General features: G+C 40.7%; 58 non-coding genes across 58 annotated transcripts; all 58 read right to left on the minus strand.

Annotated features, from left to right (window-relative positions):
- Nucleotides 1-49: 49 nt before the first annotated feature.
- On the minus strand, nucleotides 50-121 carry TRNAH-GUG (transfer RNA histidin (anticodon GUG)). The gene has a single exon. It is a non-coding gene; the product is annotated as a tRNA-His (tRNA).
- A 163-nt stretch (nucleotides 122-284) lies between these two features.
- On the minus strand, nucleotides 285-356 carry TRNAH-GUG (transfer RNA histidin (anticodon GUG)). The gene has a single exon. It is a non-coding gene; the product is annotated as a tRNA-His (tRNA).
- A 1,168-nt stretch (nucleotides 357-1,524) lies between these two features.
- On the minus strand, nucleotides 1,525-1,596 carry TRNAH-GUG (transfer RNA histidin (anticodon GUG)). The gene has a single exon. It is a non-coding gene; the product is annotated as a tRNA-His (tRNA).
- Nucleotides 1,597-1,697: 101 nt separating this feature from the next.
- Nucleotides 1,698-1,769, minus strand: TRNAH-GUG (transfer RNA histidin (anticodon GUG)). The gene has a single exon. It is a non-coding gene; the product is annotated as a tRNA-His (tRNA).
- Nucleotides 1,770-1,870: 101 nt separating this feature from the next.
- On the minus strand, nucleotides 1,871-1,942 carry TRNAH-GUG (transfer RNA histidin (anticodon GUG)). Its single transcript has one exon. It is a non-coding gene; the product is annotated as a tRNA-His (tRNA).
- Nucleotides 1,943-2,043: 101 nt separating this feature from the next.
- On the minus strand, nucleotides 2,044-2,115 carry TRNAH-GUG (transfer RNA histidin (anticodon GUG)). The gene has a single exon. It is a non-coding gene; the product is annotated as a tRNA-His (tRNA).
- A 271-nt stretch (nucleotides 2,116-2,386) lies between these two features.
- On the minus strand, nucleotides 2,387-2,458 carry TRNAH-GUG (transfer RNA histidin (anticodon GUG)). The gene has a single exon. It is a non-coding gene; the product is annotated as a tRNA-His (tRNA).
- Nucleotides 2,459-2,552: 94 nt separating this feature from the next.
- Nucleotides 2,553-2,624, minus strand: TRNAH-GUG (transfer RNA histidin (anticodon GUG)). Its single transcript has one exon. It is a non-coding gene; the product is annotated as a tRNA-His (tRNA).
- A 430-nt stretch (nucleotides 2,625-3,054) lies between these two features.
- TRNAH-GUG (transfer RNA histidin (anticodon GUG)) lies at nucleotides 3,055-3,126 on the minus strand. Its single transcript has one exon. It is a non-coding gene; the product is annotated as a tRNA-His (tRNA).
- A 101-nt stretch (nucleotides 3,127-3,227) lies between these two features.
- On the minus strand, nucleotides 3,228-3,299 carry TRNAH-GUG (transfer RNA histidin (anticodon GUG)). Its single transcript has one exon. It is a non-coding gene; the product is annotated as a tRNA-His (tRNA).
- Nucleotides 3,300-3,397: 98 nt separating this feature from the next.
- TRNAH-GUG (transfer RNA histidin (anticodon GUG)) lies at nucleotides 3,398-3,469 on the minus strand. The gene has a single exon. It is a non-coding gene; the product is annotated as a tRNA-His (tRNA).
- A 101-nt stretch (nucleotides 3,470-3,570) lies between these two features.
- TRNAH-GUG (transfer RNA histidin (anticodon GUG)) lies at nucleotides 3,571-3,642 on the minus strand. Its single transcript has one exon. It is a non-coding gene; the product is annotated as a tRNA-His (tRNA).
- Nucleotides 3,643-3,916: 274 nt separating this feature from the next.
- TRNAH-GUG (transfer RNA histidin (anticodon GUG)) lies at nucleotides 3,917-3,988 on the minus strand. Its single transcript has one exon. It is a non-coding gene; the product is annotated as a tRNA-His (tRNA).
- Nucleotides 3,989-4,089: 101 nt separating this feature from the next.
- On the minus strand, nucleotides 4,090-4,161 carry TRNAH-GUG (transfer RNA histidin (anticodon GUG)). The gene has a single exon. It is a non-coding gene; the product is annotated as a tRNA-His (tRNA).
- Nucleotides 4,162-4,262: 101 nt separating this feature from the next.
- TRNAH-GUG (transfer RNA histidin (anticodon GUG)) lies at nucleotides 4,263-4,334 on the minus strand. The gene has a single exon. It is a non-coding gene; the product is annotated as a tRNA-His (tRNA).
- Nucleotides 4,335-4,435: 101 nt separating this feature from the next.
- TRNAH-GUG (transfer RNA histidin (anticodon GUG)) lies at nucleotides 4,436-4,507 on the minus strand. The gene has a single exon. It is a non-coding gene; the product is annotated as a tRNA-His (tRNA).
- A 101-nt stretch (nucleotides 4,508-4,608) lies between these two features.
- TRNAH-GUG (transfer RNA histidin (anticodon GUG)) lies at nucleotides 4,609-4,680 on the minus strand. Its single transcript has one exon. It is a non-coding gene; the product is annotated as a tRNA-His (tRNA).
- Nucleotides 4,681-4,781: 101 nt separating this feature from the next.
- On the minus strand, nucleotides 4,782-4,853 carry TRNAH-GUG (transfer RNA histidin (anticodon GUG)). Its single transcript has one exon. It is a non-coding gene; the product is annotated as a tRNA-His (tRNA).
- Nucleotides 4,854-4,954: 101 nt separating this feature from the next.
- TRNAH-GUG (transfer RNA histidin (anticodon GUG)) lies at nucleotides 4,955-5,026 on the minus strand. Its single transcript has one exon. It is a non-coding gene; the product is annotated as a tRNA-His (tRNA).
- Nucleotides 5,027-5,127: 101 nt separating this feature from the next.
- Nucleotides 5,128-5,199, minus strand: TRNAH-GUG (transfer RNA histidin (anticodon GUG)). Its single transcript has one exon. It is a non-coding gene; the product is annotated as a tRNA-His (tRNA).
- Nucleotides 5,200-5,473: 274 nt separating this feature from the next.
- TRNAH-GUG (transfer RNA histidin (anticodon GUG)) lies at nucleotides 5,474-5,545 on the minus strand. Its single transcript has one exon. It is a non-coding gene; the product is annotated as a tRNA-His (tRNA).
- A 271-nt stretch (nucleotides 5,546-5,816) lies between these two features.
- On the minus strand, nucleotides 5,817-5,888 carry TRNAH-GUG (transfer RNA histidin (anticodon GUG)). The gene has a single exon. It is a non-coding gene; the product is annotated as a tRNA-His (tRNA).
- A 101-nt stretch (nucleotides 5,889-5,989) lies between these two features.
- Nucleotides 5,990-6,061, minus strand: TRNAH-GUG (transfer RNA histidin (anticodon GUG)). Its single transcript has one exon. It is a non-coding gene; the product is annotated as a tRNA-His (tRNA).
- A 101-nt stretch (nucleotides 6,062-6,162) lies between these two features.
- TRNAH-GUG (transfer RNA histidin (anticodon GUG)) lies at nucleotides 6,163-6,234 on the minus strand. The gene has a single exon. It is a non-coding gene; the product is annotated as a tRNA-His (tRNA).
- A 274-nt stretch (nucleotides 6,235-6,508) lies between these two features.
- On the minus strand, nucleotides 6,509-6,580 carry TRNAH-GUG (transfer RNA histidin (anticodon GUG)). Its single transcript has one exon. It is a non-coding gene; the product is annotated as a tRNA-His (tRNA).
- A 995-nt stretch (nucleotides 6,581-7,575) lies between these two features.
- On the minus strand, nucleotides 7,576-7,647 carry TRNAH-GUG (transfer RNA histidin (anticodon GUG)). Its single transcript has one exon. It is a non-coding gene; the product is annotated as a tRNA-His (tRNA).
- Nucleotides 7,648-7,748: 101 nt separating this feature from the next.
- On the minus strand, nucleotides 7,749-7,820 carry TRNAH-GUG (transfer RNA histidin (anticodon GUG)). Its single transcript has one exon. It is a non-coding gene; the product is annotated as a tRNA-His (tRNA).
- A 101-nt stretch (nucleotides 7,821-7,921) lies between these two features.
- On the minus strand, nucleotides 7,922-7,993 carry TRNAH-GUG (transfer RNA histidin (anticodon GUG)). Its single transcript has one exon. It is a non-coding gene; the product is annotated as a tRNA-His (tRNA).
- Nucleotides 7,994-8,091: 98 nt separating this feature from the next.
- TRNAH-GUG (transfer RNA histidin (anticodon GUG)) lies at nucleotides 8,092-8,163 on the minus strand. The gene has a single exon. It is a non-coding gene; the product is annotated as a tRNA-His (tRNA).
- A 101-nt stretch (nucleotides 8,164-8,264) lies between these two features.
- TRNAH-GUG (transfer RNA histidin (anticodon GUG)) lies at nucleotides 8,265-8,336 on the minus strand. Its single transcript has one exon. It is a non-coding gene; the product is annotated as a tRNA-His (tRNA).
- Nucleotides 8,337-8,610: 274 nt separating this feature from the next.
- TRNAH-GUG (transfer RNA histidin (anticodon GUG)) lies at nucleotides 8,611-8,682 on the minus strand. The gene has a single exon. It is a non-coding gene; the product is annotated as a tRNA-His (tRNA).
- A 101-nt stretch (nucleotides 8,683-8,783) lies between these two features.
- TRNAH-GUG (transfer RNA histidin (anticodon GUG)) lies at nucleotides 8,784-8,855 on the minus strand. The gene has a single exon. It is a non-coding gene; the product is annotated as a tRNA-His (tRNA).
- A 101-nt stretch (nucleotides 8,856-8,956) lies between these two features.
- On the minus strand, nucleotides 8,957-9,028 carry TRNAH-GUG (transfer RNA histidin (anticodon GUG)). Its single transcript has one exon. It is a non-coding gene; the product is annotated as a tRNA-His (tRNA).
- A 101-nt stretch (nucleotides 9,029-9,129) lies between these two features.
- TRNAH-GUG (transfer RNA histidin (anticodon GUG)) lies at nucleotides 9,130-9,201 on the minus strand. Its single transcript has one exon. It is a non-coding gene; the product is annotated as a tRNA-His (tRNA).
- Nucleotides 9,202-9,302: 101 nt separating this feature from the next.
- Nucleotides 9,303-9,374, minus strand: TRNAH-GUG (transfer RNA histidin (anticodon GUG)). The gene has a single exon. It is a non-coding gene; the product is annotated as a tRNA-His (tRNA).
- Nucleotides 9,375-9,475: 101 nt separating this feature from the next.
- Nucleotides 9,476-9,547, minus strand: TRNAH-GUG (transfer RNA histidin (anticodon GUG)). Its single transcript has one exon. It is a non-coding gene; the product is annotated as a tRNA-His (tRNA).
- Nucleotides 9,548-9,648: 101 nt separating this feature from the next.
- On the minus strand, nucleotides 9,649-9,720 carry TRNAH-GUG (transfer RNA histidin (anticodon GUG)). The gene has a single exon. It is a non-coding gene; the product is annotated as a tRNA-His (tRNA).
- A 101-nt stretch (nucleotides 9,721-9,821) lies between these two features.
- On the minus strand, nucleotides 9,822-9,893 carry TRNAH-GUG (transfer RNA histidin (anticodon GUG)). The gene has a single exon. It is a non-coding gene; the product is annotated as a tRNA-His (tRNA).
- A 274-nt stretch (nucleotides 9,894-10,167) lies between these two features.
- On the minus strand, nucleotides 10,168-10,239 carry TRNAH-GUG (transfer RNA histidin (anticodon GUG)). Its single transcript has one exon. It is a non-coding gene; the product is annotated as a tRNA-His (tRNA).
- Nucleotides 10,240-10,340: 101 nt separating this feature from the next.
- On the minus strand, nucleotides 10,341-10,412 carry TRNAH-GUG (transfer RNA histidin (anticodon GUG)). Its single transcript has one exon. It is a non-coding gene; the product is annotated as a tRNA-His (tRNA).
- Nucleotides 10,413-10,513: 101 nt separating this feature from the next.
- On the minus strand, nucleotides 10,514-10,585 carry TRNAH-GUG (transfer RNA histidin (anticodon GUG)). The gene has a single exon. It is a non-coding gene; the product is annotated as a tRNA-His (tRNA).
- A 274-nt stretch (nucleotides 10,586-10,859) lies between these two features.
- TRNAH-GUG (transfer RNA histidin (anticodon GUG)) lies at nucleotides 10,860-10,931 on the minus strand. The gene has a single exon. It is a non-coding gene; the product is annotated as a tRNA-His (tRNA).
- A 995-nt stretch (nucleotides 10,932-11,926) lies between these two features.
- Nucleotides 11,927-11,998, minus strand: TRNAH-GUG (transfer RNA histidin (anticodon GUG)). Its single transcript has one exon. It is a non-coding gene; the product is annotated as a tRNA-His (tRNA).
- Nucleotides 11,999-12,099: 101 nt separating this feature from the next.
- TRNAH-GUG (transfer RNA histidin (anticodon GUG)) lies at nucleotides 12,100-12,171 on the minus strand. Its single transcript has one exon. It is a non-coding gene; the product is annotated as a tRNA-His (tRNA).
- Nucleotides 12,172-12,272: 101 nt separating this feature from the next.
- On the minus strand, nucleotides 12,273-12,344 carry TRNAH-GUG (transfer RNA histidin (anticodon GUG)). The gene has a single exon. It is a non-coding gene; the product is annotated as a tRNA-His (tRNA).
- Nucleotides 12,345-12,442: 98 nt separating this feature from the next.
- Nucleotides 12,443-12,514, minus strand: TRNAH-GUG (transfer RNA histidin (anticodon GUG)). Its single transcript has one exon. It is a non-coding gene; the product is annotated as a tRNA-His (tRNA).
- A 101-nt stretch (nucleotides 12,515-12,615) lies between these two features.
- Nucleotides 12,616-12,687, minus strand: TRNAH-GUG (transfer RNA histidin (anticodon GUG)). The gene has a single exon. It is a non-coding gene; the product is annotated as a tRNA-His (tRNA).
- Nucleotides 12,688-12,961: 274 nt separating this feature from the next.
- On the minus strand, nucleotides 12,962-13,033 carry TRNAH-GUG (transfer RNA histidin (anticodon GUG)). Its single transcript has one exon. It is a non-coding gene; the product is annotated as a tRNA-His (tRNA).
- A 101-nt stretch (nucleotides 13,034-13,134) lies between these two features.
- TRNAH-GUG (transfer RNA histidin (anticodon GUG)) lies at nucleotides 13,135-13,206 on the minus strand. The gene has a single exon. It is a non-coding gene; the product is annotated as a tRNA-His (tRNA).
- A 101-nt stretch (nucleotides 13,207-13,307) lies between these two features.
- Nucleotides 13,308-13,379, minus strand: TRNAH-GUG (transfer RNA histidin (anticodon GUG)). The gene has a single exon. It is a non-coding gene; the product is annotated as a tRNA-His (tRNA).
- A 101-nt stretch (nucleotides 13,380-13,480) lies between these two features.
- On the minus strand, nucleotides 13,481-13,552 carry TRNAH-GUG (transfer RNA histidin (anticodon GUG)). The gene has a single exon. It is a non-coding gene; the product is annotated as a tRNA-His (tRNA).
- A 101-nt stretch (nucleotides 13,553-13,653) lies between these two features.
- Nucleotides 13,654-13,725, minus strand: TRNAH-GUG (transfer RNA histidin (anticodon GUG)). Its single transcript has one exon. It is a non-coding gene; the product is annotated as a tRNA-His (tRNA).
- Nucleotides 13,726-13,826: 101 nt separating this feature from the next.
- Nucleotides 13,827-13,898, minus strand: TRNAH-GUG (transfer RNA histidin (anticodon GUG)). The gene has a single exon. It is a non-coding gene; the product is annotated as a tRNA-His (tRNA).
- Nucleotides 13,899-13,999: 101 nt separating this feature from the next.
- TRNAH-GUG (transfer RNA histidin (anticodon GUG)) lies at nucleotides 14,000-14,071 on the minus strand. Its single transcript has one exon. It is a non-coding gene; the product is annotated as a tRNA-His (tRNA).
- A 274-nt stretch (nucleotides 14,072-14,345) lies between these two features.
- On the minus strand, nucleotides 14,346-14,417 carry TRNAH-GUG (transfer RNA histidin (anticodon GUG)). The gene has a single exon. It is a non-coding gene; the product is annotated as a tRNA-His (tRNA).
- Nucleotides 14,418-14,688: 271 nt separating this feature from the next.
- TRNAH-GUG (transfer RNA histidin (anticodon GUG)) lies at nucleotides 14,689-14,760 on the minus strand. Its single transcript has one exon. It is a non-coding gene; the product is annotated as a tRNA-His (tRNA).
- Nucleotides 14,761-14,861: 101 nt separating this feature from the next.
- On the minus strand, nucleotides 14,862-14,933 carry TRNAH-GUG (transfer RNA histidin (anticodon GUG)). The gene has a single exon. It is a non-coding gene; the product is annotated as a tRNA-His (tRNA).
- Nucleotides 14,934-15,034: 101 nt separating this feature from the next.
- On the minus strand, nucleotides 15,035-15,106 carry TRNAH-GUG (transfer RNA histidin (anticodon GUG)). The gene has a single exon. It is a non-coding gene; the product is annotated as a tRNA-His (tRNA).
- Between the last annotated feature and the right edge of the window lie 30 nt (nucleotides 15,107-15,136).

Below are 15,136 nucleotides of genomic sequence, written 5' to 3' on the forward strand. Positions count from 1 at the left end.
ATGAGCAAAATGATTCATCAGTCAGAATCTTAATAAAACGGATTTACATTGCCGTGACCAGGATTCGAACCTGGGTTATTGCGGCCACAACGCAATGTACTAAACACTATACGATCACGGCGACAAATCGCAGTTTGTTCGCAAGAATTGAAATCTATTACGGAGCCACTATACGATCACGGCGACAAATCGCAGTTTGTTCGCAAGAATTCAAATCTATTGCGGAGGTAAAGAAATGAGCAAAATGATTCATCAGTCAGAATCTTAATAAAATGGATTTACATTGCCGTGACCAGGATTCGAACCTGGGTTATTGCGGCCACAACGCAATGTACTAACCACTATACGATCACGGCGACAAATCGCCGTTTGTTCGCAAGAATTCAAATCTATTACGGAGGTAAAGAAATGAGCAAAATGATTCATCAGTCAGAATCTTAATAAAATGGATTTACATTGCCATGACCAGGACTTGAACCTGGGTTATTGCGGCCACAACGCAATGCACTAACCTCTATACGATCACGGCGACAAATCGCAGTTTGTTCGCAAGAATTCAAATCTATTACGGAGCCACTATACGATCACGGCGACAAATCGCAGTTTGTTCGCAAGAATTCAAATCTATTACGGAGGTAAAGAAATGAGCAAAATGATTCATCAGTCAGTATCTTAATAAAACGGTTTTACATTGCCGTGACCAGGATTCGAACCAGGATTATTGCGGCCACAACGCAATGTACTGTACTAACCACTATACGATCACGGCGACGACTCGGAAGAATTGAAATCTGTGACGGAGGTAAAGAAATGAGCAAAATGATTTATCAGTCAGTATCTTAATAAAACGGATGTAAATTGCCGTGACCAGGATTCGAATCTGGGTTGTTGCGGCCACAACGCAATGTACTAACCACTATACGATCACGGCGACAAATCACAGTTTGTTAACAAGAATTGAAATCTATATCGCAGGTAAAGAAATGAGCAAAATGATTCATCAGTCAGTATCTTAATAAAACGGTTTTACATTGCCGTGACCAGGATTCGAACCAGGATTATTGCGGCCACAACGCAATGTACTGTACTAACCACTATACGATCACGGCGACGACTCGGAAGAATTGAAATCTGTGACGGAGGTAAAGAAATGAGCAAAATGATTTATCAGTCAGTATCTTAATAAAACGGATGTAAATTGCCGTGACCAGGATTCGAATCTGGGTTGTTGCGGCCACAACGCAATGTACTAACCACTATACGATCACAGCGACGACTCGGAGGAATTGAAATCTGTTACGGAGGTAAAGAAATGAGCAAAATGATTCATCAGTCAGTATCTTAATAAAACGGTTTTACATTGCCGTGACCAGGATTCGAACCTGGGGTTATTGCGGCCACAACGAAATGTACTAACCACTATACGATCACGGCGACGATTCGGAAGAATTGAAATCTATTACGGAGGTAAAGAAATGAGCAAAATGACTCATCAGTCAGTATCTTAATAAAACGGATTTACATTGCCGTGACCAGGATTCGAACCCGGGTTATTGCGGCCACAACGCAATGTACTAGCCACTATACGATCACGGCGACAAATCGCAGTTTGTTCGCAAGAATTCAAATCTATTACGGAGGTAAAGAAATGAGCAAAATGATTCATCAGTCAGAATCTTAATAAAATGGATTTACATTGCCATGACCAGGATTCGAACCTGGGTTATTGCGGCCACAACGCAATGTACTAACCACTATACGATCACGGCGACAAATCGCACTTTGTTCGCAAGAATTCAAATCTATTACGGAGGTAAAGAAATGAGCAAAATGATTCATCAGTCAGAATCTTAATAAAATGGATTAACATTGCCGTGACCAGGATTCGAACCTGGGTTATTGCGGCCACAACGCAATGTACTAGCCACTATACGATCACGGCGACAAATCGCAGTTTGTTCGCAAGAATTCAAATCTATTACGGAGGTAAAGAAATGAGCAAAATGATTCATCAGTCAGAATCTTAATAAAATGGATTTACATTGCCATGACCAGGATTCGAACCTGGGTTATTGCGGCCACAACGCAATGTACTAACCACTATACGATCACGGCGACAAACAATTTGTTCGCAAGAATTCAAATCTATTACGGAGGTAAAGAAATGAGCAAAATGATTCACCTGTCAGAATCTTAATAAAATGGATTTACATTGCCGAGCCCAGGATTCGAACCTGGGTTATTGTGGCCACAACGCAATCTACTAACCACTATACGATCACGGCGACAAATCACAGTTTGTTCGGAAGAATTCAAATCTATTACGGAGGTAAAGAAATGAGCAAAATGATTCATCAGTCAGAATCTTAATAAAACGGATTTACATTGCCGTGACCAGGATTCGAACCTGGGTTATTGCGGCCACAACGCAATGTACTAACCACTACACGATCACGGCGACAAATCGCAGTTTGTTCGCAAGAATTCAAATCTATTACGGAGGTAAAGAAATGAGCAAAATGATTCACCATCTTAATAAAATGGATTTACATTGCCGTGACCAGGATTCGAACCTGGGTTATTGCGGCCACAACGCAATGTACTAACCACTATACGATCACGGCGACAAACCACAGTTTGTTCGCAAGAATTGAAATCTATATCGCAGGTAAAGAAATGAGCAAAATGATTCATCAGTCAGTATCTTAATAAAACGGTTTTACATTGCCGTGACCAGGATTCGAACCAGGATTATTGCGGCCACAACGCAATGTACTGTACTAACCACTATACGATCACGGCGACGACTCGGAAGAATTGAAATCTGTTACGGAGGTAAAGAAATGAGCAAAATGATTTATCAGTCAGTATCTTAATAAAACGGATGTAAATTACCGTGACGAGGATTCGAATCTGGGTTGTTGCGGCCACAACGCAATGTACTAACCACTATACGATCACGGCGACGACTCGGAGGAATTGAAATCTGTTACGGAGGTAAAGAAATGAGCAAAATGATTCATCAGTCAGTATCTTAATAAAACGGTTTTACATTGCCGTGACCAGGATTCGAACCTGGGTTATTGCGGCCACAACGCAATGTACTAGCCACTATACGATCACGGCGACAAATCGCAGTTTGTTCGCAAGAATTCAAATCTATTACGGAGGTAAAGAAATGAGCAAAATGATTCATCAGTCAGAATCTTAATAAAATGGATTTACATTGCCATGACCAGGATTCGAACCTGGGTTATTGCGGCCACAACGCAATGTACTAACCACTATACGATCACGGCGACAAACAGTTTGTTCGCAAGAATTCAAATCTATTACGGAGGTGAAGAAATGTGCAAAATGATTCATCAGTCAGTATCTTAATAAAACGGATTTATATTGCCGTGACCAGGATTCGAACCTGGGTTATTGCGGCCACAACGCAATGTACTAACCACTATACGATCACGGCGACAAATCTCACTTTGTTCGCAAGAATTCAAATCTATTACGGAGGTGAAGAAATGAGCAAAATGATTCATCAGTCAGAATCTTAATAAAATGGATTTACATTGCCGTGACCAGGATTCGAACCTGGGTTATTGCGGCCACAACGCAATGTACTAACCACTATACGATCACGGCGACAAATCGCAGTTTGTTCGCAAGAATTCAAATCTATTACGGAGGTAAAGAAATGAGCAAAATGATTCATCAGTCAGAATCTTATTAAAATGGATTTACATTGCCGTGACCAGGATTCGAACCTGGGTTATTACGGCCACAACGCAATGTACTAACCACTATACGATCACGGTGACAAATCGCAGTTTGTTCGCAAGAATTCAAATCTATTACGGAGGTAAAGAAATGAGCAAAATGATTCATCAGTCAAAATCTTAATAAAATGGATTTACATTGCCGTGACCAGGATTCGAACCTGGGTTATTGCGGCCACAACGCAATGTACTAACCACTATACGATCACGGCGACAAATCGCAGTTTGTTCGCAAGAATTCAAATCTATTACGGAGGTAAAGAAATGAGCAAAATGATTCATCAGTCAGAATCTTAATAAAATGGATTTACATTGCCGTGACCAGGATTCGAACCTGGGTTATTGCGGCCACAACGCAATGTACTAGCCACTATACGATCACGGCGACAAATCGCAGTTTGTTCGCAAGAATTCAAATCTATTACGGAGGTAAAGAAATGAGCAAAATGATTCATCAGTCAGAATCTTAATAAAATGGATTTACATTGCCATGACCAGGATTCGAACCTGGGTTATTGCGGCCACAACGCAATGTACTAACCACTATACGATCACGGCGACAAATCGCAGTTTGTTCGCAAGAATTCAAATCTATTACGGAGGTAAAGAAATGAGCAAAATGATTCATCAGTCAGAATCTTAATAAAATGGATTTACATTGCCGTGACCAGGATTCGAACCTGGGTTATTGCGGCCACAACGCAATGTACTAGCCACTATACGATCACGGCGACAAATCGCAGTTTGTTCGCAAGAATTCAAATCTATTACGGAGGTAAAGAAATGAGCAAAATGATTCATCAGTCAAAATCTTAATAAAATGGATTTACATTGCCGTGACCAGGATTCGAACCTGGGTTATTGCGGCCACAACGCAATGTACTAACCACTATACGATCACGGTGACAAATCGCAGTTTGTTCGCAAGAATTCAAATCTATTACGGAGGTAAAGAAATGAGCAAAATGATTCATCAGTCAGAATCTTAATAAAATGGATTTACATTGCCGTGACCAGGATTCGAACCTGGGTTATTGCGGCCACAACGCAATGTACTAGCCACTATACGATCACGGCGACAAATCGCAGTTTGTTCGCAAGAATTCAAATCTATTACGGAGGTAAAGAAATGAGCAAAATGATTCATCAGTCAAAATCTTAATAAAATGGATTTACATTGCCGTGACCAGGATTCGAACCTGGGTTATTGCGGCCACAACGCAATGTACTAACCACTATACGATCACGGCGACAAATCGCAGTTTGTTCGCAAGAATTCAAATCTATTACGGAGGTAAAGAAATGAGCAAAATGATTCATCAGTCAGAATCTTAATAAAATGGATTTACATTGCCGTGACCAGGATTCGAACCTGGGTTATTGCGGCCACAACGCAATGTACTAGCCACTATACGATCACGGCGACAAATCGCAGTTTGTTCGCAAGAATTCAAATCTATTACGGAGGTAAAGAAATGAGCAAAATGATTCATCAGTCAGAATCTTAATAAAATGGATTTACATTGCCGTGACCAGGATTCGAACCTGGGTTATTGCGGCCACAACGCAATGTACTAGCCACTATACGATCACATCGACAAATCGCAGTTTGTTCGCAAGAATTCAAATCTATTACGGAGGTAAAGAAATGAGCAAAATGATTCATCAGTCAGAATCTTAATAAAATGGACTTACATTGCCGTGACCAGGATTCGAACCTGGGTTATTGCGGCCACAACGCAATGTACTAACCACTATACGATCACGGCGACAAATCGCAGCTTGTTTGCAAGAATTCAAATCTATTACGGAGGTGAAGAAATGAGCAAAATGATTCATCAGTCAGAATCTTAATAAAATGGATTCACATTGCCGTGACCAGGATTCAAACCTGGGTTATTACGTCCACAACGCAATGTACTAACCACTATACGATCACGGCGACAAACAGTTTGTTCGCAAGAATTCAAATCTATTACGGAGGTAAAGAAATGAGCAAAATGATTCATCAGTCAGAATCTTAATAAAATGGATTTACATTGCCGTGACCAGGATTCGAACCTGGGTTATTGCGGCCACAACGCAATGTACTAACCACTATACGATCACGGCGACAAATCGCAGCTTGTTCGCAAGAATTCAAATCTATTATGAAGGTGAAGAAATGAGCAAAATGATTCATCAGTCAGAATCTTAATAAAATGGATATACATTGCCGTGACCAGGATTCGAACCTGGGTTATTGCAGCCACAACGCAATGTATTAACCACTATACGATCACGGCGACAAATCGCAGTTTGTTCGCAAGAATTAAAATCTATTACGGAGGTAAAGAAATGAGCAAAATGATTCATCAGTCAGAATCTTAATAAAATGGATTTACATTGCCGTGACCAGGATTCGAACCTGGGTTATTGCGGCCACAACGCAATGTACTAACCACTATACGATCACGGCGACAAACCGCAGCTTGTTCGCAAGAATTCAAATCTATTATGAAGGTGAAGAAATGAGCAAAATGATTCATCAGTCAGAATCTTAATAAAATGGATTTACATTACCGTGACCAGGATTCAAACCTGGGTTATTGTGGCCACAACGCAATGTACTAACCACTATACGATCACGGCGACAAATCGCAGCTTGTTCGCAAGAATTCAAATCTATTATGAAGGTGAAGAAATGAGCAAAATGATTCATCAGTCAGAATCTTAATAAAATGGATTTACATTGCCGTGACCAGGATTCGAACCTGGGTTATTGCGGCCACAACGCAATGTACTAACCACTATACGATCACGGCGACAAATCGCAGCTTGTTCGCAAGAATTCAAATCTATTACGGAGCCACTATACGATCACGGCGACAAATCGCAGTTTGTTCGCAAGAATTCAAATCTATTACGGAGGTAAAGAAATGAGCAAAATGATTCATCAGTCAGTATCTTAATAAAACGGTTTTACATTGCCGTGACCAGGATTCGAACCAGGATTATTGCGGCCACAACGCAATGTACTGTACTAACCACTATACGATCACGGCGACGACTCGGAAGAATTGAAATCTGTGACGGAGGTAAAGAAATGAGCAAAATGATTTATCAGTCAGTATCTTAATAAAACGGATGTAAATTGCCGTGACCAGGATTCGAATCTGGGTTGTTGCGGCCACAACGCAATGTACTAACCACTATACGATCACGGCGACAAATCACAGTTTGTTAACAAGAATTGAAATCTATATCGCAGGTAAAGAAATGAGCAAAATGATTCATCAGTCAGTATCTTAATAAAACGGTTTTACATTGCCGTGACCAGGATTCGAACCAGGATTATTGCGGCCACAACGCAATGTACTGTACTAACCACTATACGATCACGGCGACGACTCGGAAGAATTGAAATCTGTGACGGAGGTAAAGAAATGAGCAAAATGATTTATCAGTCAGTATCTTAATAAAACGGATGTAAATTGCCGTGACCAGGATTCGAATCTGGGTTGTTGCGGCCACAACGCAATGTACTAACCACTATACGATCACAGCGACGACTCGGAGGAATTGAAATCTGTTACGGAGGTAAAGAAATGAGCAAAATGATTCATCAGTCAGTATCTTAATAAAACGGTTTTACATTGCCGTGACCAGGATTCGAACCTGGGGTTATTGCGGCCACAACGAAATGTACTAACCACTATACGATCACGGCGACGATTCGGAAGAATTGAAATCTATTACGGAGGTAAAGAAATGAGCAAAATGACTCATCAGTCAGTATCTTAATAAAACGGATTTACATTGCCGTGACCAGGATTCGAACCCGGGTTATTGCGGCCACAACGCAATGTACTAGCCACTATACGATCACGGCGACAAATCGCAGTTTGTTCGCAAGAATTCAAATCTATTACGGAGGTAAAGAAATGAGCAAAATGATTCATCAGTCAGAATCTTAATAAAATGGATTAACATTGCCGTGACCAGGATTCGAACCTGGGTTATTGCGGCCACAACGCAATGTACTAGCCACTATACGATCACGGCGACAAATCGCAGTTTGTTCGCAAGAATTCAAATCTATTACGGAGGTAAAGAAATGAGCAAAATGATTCATCAGTCAGAATCTTAATAAAATGGATTTACATTGCCATGACCAGGATTCGAACCTGGGTTATTGCGGCCACAACGCAATGTACTAACCACTATACGATCACGGCGACAAACAGTTTGTTCGCAAGAATTCAAATCTATTACGGAGGTGAAGAAATGTGCAAAATGATTCATCAGTCAGTATCTTAATAAAACGGATTTATATTGCCGTGACCAGGATTCGAACCTGGGTTATTGCGGCCACAACGCAATGTACTAACCACTATACGATCACGGCGACAAATCTCACTTTGTTCGCAAGAATTCAAATCTATTACGGAGGTGAAGAAATGAGCAAAATGATTCATCAGTCAGAATCTTAATAAAATGGATTTACATTGCCGTGACCAGGATTCGAACCTGGGTTATTGCGGCCACAACGCAATGTACTAACCACTATACGATCACGGCGACAAATCGCAGTTTGTTCGCAAGAATTCAAATCTATTACGGAGGTAAAGAAATGAGCAAAATGATTCATCAGTCAGAATCTTATTAAAATGGATTTACATTGCCGTGACCAGGATTCGAACCTGGGTTATTACGGCCACAACGCAATGTACTAACCACTATACGATCACGGTGACAAATCGCAGTTTGTTCGCAAGAATTCAAATCTATTACGGAGGTAAAGAAATGAGCAAAATGATTCATCAGTCAAAATCTTAATAAAATGGATTTACATTGCCGTGACCAGGATTCGAACCTGGGTTATTGCGGCCACAACGCAATGTACTAACCACTATACGATCACGGCGACAAATCGCAGTTTGTTCGCAAGAATTCAAATCTATTACGGAGGTAAAGAAATGAGCAAAATGATTCATCAGTCAGAATCTTAATAAAATGGATTTACATTGCCGTGACCAGGATTCGAACCTGGGTTATTGCGGCCACAACGCAATGTACTAGCCACTATACGATCACGGCGACAAATCGCAGTTTGTTCGCAAGAATTCAAATCTATTACGGAGGTAAAGAAATGAGCAAAATGATTCATCAGTCAGAATCTTAATAAAATGGATTTACATTGCCATGACCAGGATTCGAACCTGGGTTATTGCGGCCACAACGCAATGTACTAACCACTATACGATCACGGCGACAAATCGCAGTTTGTTCGCAAGAATTCAAATCTATTACGGAGGTAAAGAAATGAGCAAAATGATTCATCAGTCAGAATCTTAATAAAATGGATTTACATTGCCGTGACCAGGATTCGAACCTGGGTTATTGCGGCCACAACGCAATGTACTAGCCACTATACGATCACGGCGACAAATCGCAGTTTGTTCGCAAGAATTCAAATCTATTACGGAGGTAAAGAAATGAGCAAAATGATTCATCAGTCAAAATCTTAATAAAATGGATTTACATTGCCGTGACCAGGATTCGAACCTGGGTTATTGCGGCCACAACGCAATGTACTAACCACTATACGATCACGGTGACAAATCGCAGTTTGTTCGCAAGAATTCAAATCTATTACGGAGGTAAAGAAATGAGCAAAATGATTCATCAGTCAGAATCTTAATAAAATGGATTTACATTGCCGTGACCAGGATTCGAACCTGGGTTATTGCGGCCACAACGCAATGTACTAGCCACTATACGATCACGGCGACAAATCGCAGTTTGTTCGCAAGAATTCAAATCTATTACGGAGGTAAAGAAATGAGCAAAATGATTCATCAGTCAAAATCTTAATAAAATGGATTTACATTGCCGTGACCAGGATTCGAACCTGGGTTATTGCGGCCACAACGCAATGTACTAACCACTATACGATCACGGCGACAAATCGCAGTTTGTTCGCAAGAATTCAAATCTATTACGGAGGTAAAGAAATGAGCAAAATGATTCATCAGTCAGAATCTTAATAAAATGGATTTACATTGCCGTGACCAGGATTCGAACCTGGGTTATTGCGGCCACAACGCAATGTACTAGCCACTATACGATCACGGCGACAAATCGCAGTTTGTTCGCAAGAATTCAAATCTATTACGGAGGTAAAGAAATGAGCAAAATGATTCATCAGTCAGAATCTTAATAAAATGGATTTACATTGCCGTGACCAGGATTCGAACCTGGGTTATTGCGGCCACAACGCAATGTACTAGCCACTATACGATCACATCGACAAATCGCAGTTTGTTCGCAAGAATTCAAATCTATTACGGAGGTAAAGAAATGAGCAAAATGATTCATCAGTCAGAATCTTAATAAAATGGACTTACATTGCCGTGACCAGGATTCGAACCTGGGTTATTGCGGCCACAACGCAATGTACTAACCACTATACGATCACGGCGACAAATCGCAGCTTGTTTGCAAGAATTCAAATCTATTACGGAGGTGAAGAAATGAGCAAAATGATTCATCAGTCAGAATCTTAATAAAATGGATATACATTGCCGTGACCAGGATTCGAACCTGGGTTATTGCAGCCACAACGCAATGTATTAACCACTATACGATCACGGCGACAAATCGCAGTTTGTTCGCAAGAATTAAAATCTATTACGGAGGTAAAGAAATGAGCAAAATGATTCATCAGTCAGAATCTTAATAAAATGGATTTACATTGCCGTGACCAGGATTCGAACCTGGGTTATTGCGGCCACAACGCAATGTACTAACCACTATACGATCACGGCGACAAACCGCAGCTTGTTCGCAAGAATTCAAATCTATTATGAAGGTGAAGAAATGAGCAAAATGATTCATCAGTCAGAATCTTAATAAAATGGATTTACATTACCGTGACCAGGATTCAAACCTGGGTTATTGTGGCCACAACGCAATGTACTAACCACTATACGATCACGGCGACAAATCGCAGCTTGTTCGCAAGAATTCAAATCTATTATGAAGGTGAAGAAATGAGCAAAATGATTCATCAGTCAGAATCTTAATAAAATGGATTTACATTGCCGTGACCAGGATTCGAACCTGGGTTATTGCGGCCACAACGCAATGTACTAACCACTATACGATCACGGCGACAAATCGCAGCTTGTTCGCAAGAATTCAAATCTATTACGGAGCCACTATACGATCACGGCGACAAATCGCAGTTTGTTCGCAAGAATTCAAATCTATTACGGAGGTAAAGAAATGAGCAAAATGATTCATCAGTCAGTATCTTAATAAAACGGTTTTACATTGCCGTGACCAGGATTCGAACCAGGATTATTGCGGCCACAACGCAATGTACTGTACTAACCACTATACGATCACGGCGACGACTCGGAAGAATTGAAATCTGTGACGGAGGTAAAGAAATGAGCAAAATGATTTATCAGTCAGTATCTTAATAAAACGGATGTAAATTGCCGTGACCAGGATTCGAATCTGGGTTGTTGCGGCCACAACGCAATGTACTAACCACTATACGATCACGGCGACAAATCACAGTTTGTTAACAAGAATTGAAATCTATATCGCAGGTAAAGAAATGAGCAAAATGATTCATCAGTCAGTATCTTAATAAAACGGTTTTACATTGCCGTGACCAGGATTCGAACCAGGATTATTGCGGCCACAACGCAATGTACTGTACTAACCACTATACGATCACGGCGACGACTCGGAAGAATTGAAATCTGTGACGGAGGTAAAGAAATGAGCAAAATGATTTATCAGTCAGTATCTTAATAAAACGGATGTAAATTGCCGTGACCAGGATTCGAATCTGGGTTGTTGCGGCCACAACGCAATGTACTAACCACTATACGATCACAGCGACGACTCGGAGGAATTGAAATCTGTTACGGAGGTAAAGAAATGAGCAAAATGATTCATCAGTCAGTATCTTAATAAAACGGTTTTACATTGCCGTGACCAGGATTCGAACCTGGGGTTATTGCGGCCACAACGAAATGTACTAACCACTATACGATCACGGCGACGATTCGGAAGAATTGAAATCTATTACGGAGGTAAAGAAATGAGCAAAATGACTCATCAGTCAGTATCTTAATAAAACGGATTTACATTGCCGTGACCAGGATTCGAACCCGGGTTATTGCGGCCACAACGCAATGTACTAGCCACTATACGATCACGGCGACAAATCGCAGTTTGTTCGCAAGAATTCAAATCTATTACGGAGGTAAAGAAATGAGCAAAATGATTCATCAGTCAGAATCTTAATAAAATGGATTAACATTGCCGTGACCAGGATTCGAACCTGGGTTATTGCGGCCACAACGCAATGTACTAGCCACTATACGATCACGGCGACAAATCGCAGTTTGTTCGCAAGAATTCAAATCTATTACGGAGGTAAAGAAATGAGCAAAATGATTCATCAGTCAGAATCTTAATAAAATGGATTTACATTGCCATGACCAGGATTCGAACCTGGGTTATTGCGGCCACAACGCAATGTACTAACCACTATACGATCACGGCGACAAACAGTTTGTTCGCAAGAATTCAAATCTATTACGGAGGTGAAGAAATGTGCAAAATGATTCATCAGTCAGTATCTTAATAAAACGGATTTATATTGCCGTGACCAGGATTCGAACCTGGGTTATTGCGGCCACAACGCAATGTACTAACCACTATACGATCACGGCGACAAATCTCACTTTGTTCGCAAGAATTCAAATCTATTACGGAGGTGAAGAAATGAGCAAAATGATTCATCAGTCAGAATCTTAATAAAATGGATTTACATTGCCGTGACCAGGATTCGAACCTGGGTTATTGCGGCCACAACGCAATGTACTAACCACTATACGATCACGGCGACAAATCGCAGTTTGTTCGCAAGAATTCAAATCTATTACGGAGGTAAAGAAATGAGCAAAATGATTCATCAGTCAGAATCTTATTAAAATGGATTTACATTGCCGTGACCAGGATTCGAACCTGGGTTATTACGGCCACAACGCAATGTACTAACCACTATACGATCACGGTGACAAATCGCAGTTTGTTCGCAAGAATTCAAATCTATTACGGAGGTAAAGAAATGAGCAAAATGATTCATCAGTCAAAATCTTAATAAAATGGATTTACATTGCCGTGACCAGGATTCGAACCTGGGTTATTGCGGCCACAACGCAATGTACTAACCACTATACGATCACGGCGACAAATCGCAGTTTGTTCGCAAGAATTCAAATCTATTACGGAGGTAAAGAAATGAGCAAAATGATTCATCAGTCAGAATCTTAATAAAATGGATTTACATTGCCGTGACCAGGATTCGAACCTGGGTTATTGCGGCCACAACGCAATGTACTAGCCACTATACGATCACGGCGACAAATCGCAGTTTGTTCGCAAGAATTCAAATCTATTACGGAGGTAAAGAAATGAGCAAAATGATTCATCAGTCAGAATCTTAATAAAATGGATTTACATTGCCATGACCAGGATTCGAACCTGGGTTATTGCGGCCACAACGCAATGTACTAACCACTATACGATCACGGTGACAAATCGCAGTTTGTTCGCAAGAATTCAAATCTATTACGGAGGTAAAGAAATGAGCAAAATGATTCATCAGTCAAAATCTTAATAAAATGGATTTACATTGCCGTGACCAGGATTCGAACCTGGGTTATTGCGGCCACAACGCAATGTACTAACCACTATACGATCACGGCGACAAATCGCAGTTTGTTCGCAAGAATTCAAATCTATTACGGAGGTAAAGAAATGAGCAAAATGATTCATCAGTCAGAATCTTAATAAAATGGATTTACATTGCCGTGACCAGGATTCGAACCTGGGTTATTGCGGCCACAACGCAATGTACTAGCCACTATACGATCACGGCGACAAATCGCAGTTTGTTCGCAAGAATTCAAATCTATTACGGAGGTAAAGAAATGAGCAAAATGATTCATCAGTCAAAATCTTAATAAAATGGATTTACATTGCCGTGACCAGGATTCGAACCTGGGTTATTGCGGCCACAACGCAATGTACTAACCACTATACGATCACGGCGACAAATCGCAGTTTGTTCGCAAGAATTCAAATCTATTACGGAGGTAAAGAAATGAGCAAAATGATTCATCAGTCAGAATCTTAATAAAATGGATTTACATTGCCGTGACCAGGATTCGAACCTGGGTTATTGCGGCCACAACGCAATGTACTAGCCACTATACGATCACGGCGACAAATCGCAGTTTGTTCGCAAGAATTCAAATCGATTACGGAGGTACAGAAATGAGCAAAATGATTCATCAGTCAGAATCTTAATAAAATGGATTTACATTGCCGTGACCAGGATTCGAACCTGGGTTATTGCGGCCACAACGCAATGTACTAGCCACTATACGATCACATCGACAAATCGCAGTTTGTTCGCAAGAATTCAAATCTATTACGGAGGTAAAGAAATGAGCAAAATGATTCATCAGTCAGAATCTTAATAAAATGGACTTACATTGCCGTGACCAGGATTCGAACCTGGGTTATTGCGGCCACAACGCAATGTACTAACCACTATACGATCACGGCGACAAATCGCAGCTTGTTTGCAAGAATTCAAATCTATTACGGAGGTGAAGAAATGAGCAAAATGATTCATCAGTCAGAATCTTAATAAAATGGATTCACATTGCCGTGACCAGGATTCAAACCTGGGTTATTACGTCCACAACGCAATGTACTAACCACTATACGATCACGGCGACAAACAGTTTGTTCGCAAGAATTCAAATCTATTACGGAGGTAAAGAAATGAGCAAAATGATTCATCAGTCAGAATCTTAATAAAATGGATTTACATTGCCGTGACCAGGATTCGAACCTGGGTTATTGCGGCCACAACGCAATGTACTAACCACTATACGATCACGGCGACAAATCGCAGCTTGTTCGCAAGAATTCAAATCTATTATGAAGGTGAAGAAATGAGCAAAATGATTCATCAGTCAGAATCTTAATAAAATGGATATACATTGCCGTGACCAGGATTCGAACCTGGGTTATTGCAGCCACAACGCAATGTATTAACCACTATACGATCACGGCGACAAATCGCAGTTTGTTCGCAAGAATTAAAATCTATTACGGAGGTAAAGAAATGAGCAAAATGATTCATCAGTCAGAATCTTAATAAAATGGATTTACATTGCCGTGACCAGGATTCGAACCTGGGTTATTGCGGCCACAACGCAATGTACTAACCACTATACGATCACGGCGACAAACCGCAGCTTGTTCGCAAGAATTCA

This window comes from Pholcus phalangioides, unplaced genomic scaffold (genome assembly GCF_987345545.1).
Source record: "Pholcus phalangioides strain wild (caught in Gottingen) unplaced genomic scaffold, Ppha-v1.0 ptg000004l_1, whole genome shotgun sequence".
NCBI lineage: Eukaryota > Metazoa > Arthropoda > Arachnida > Araneae > Pholcidae > Pholcus > Pholcus phalangioides.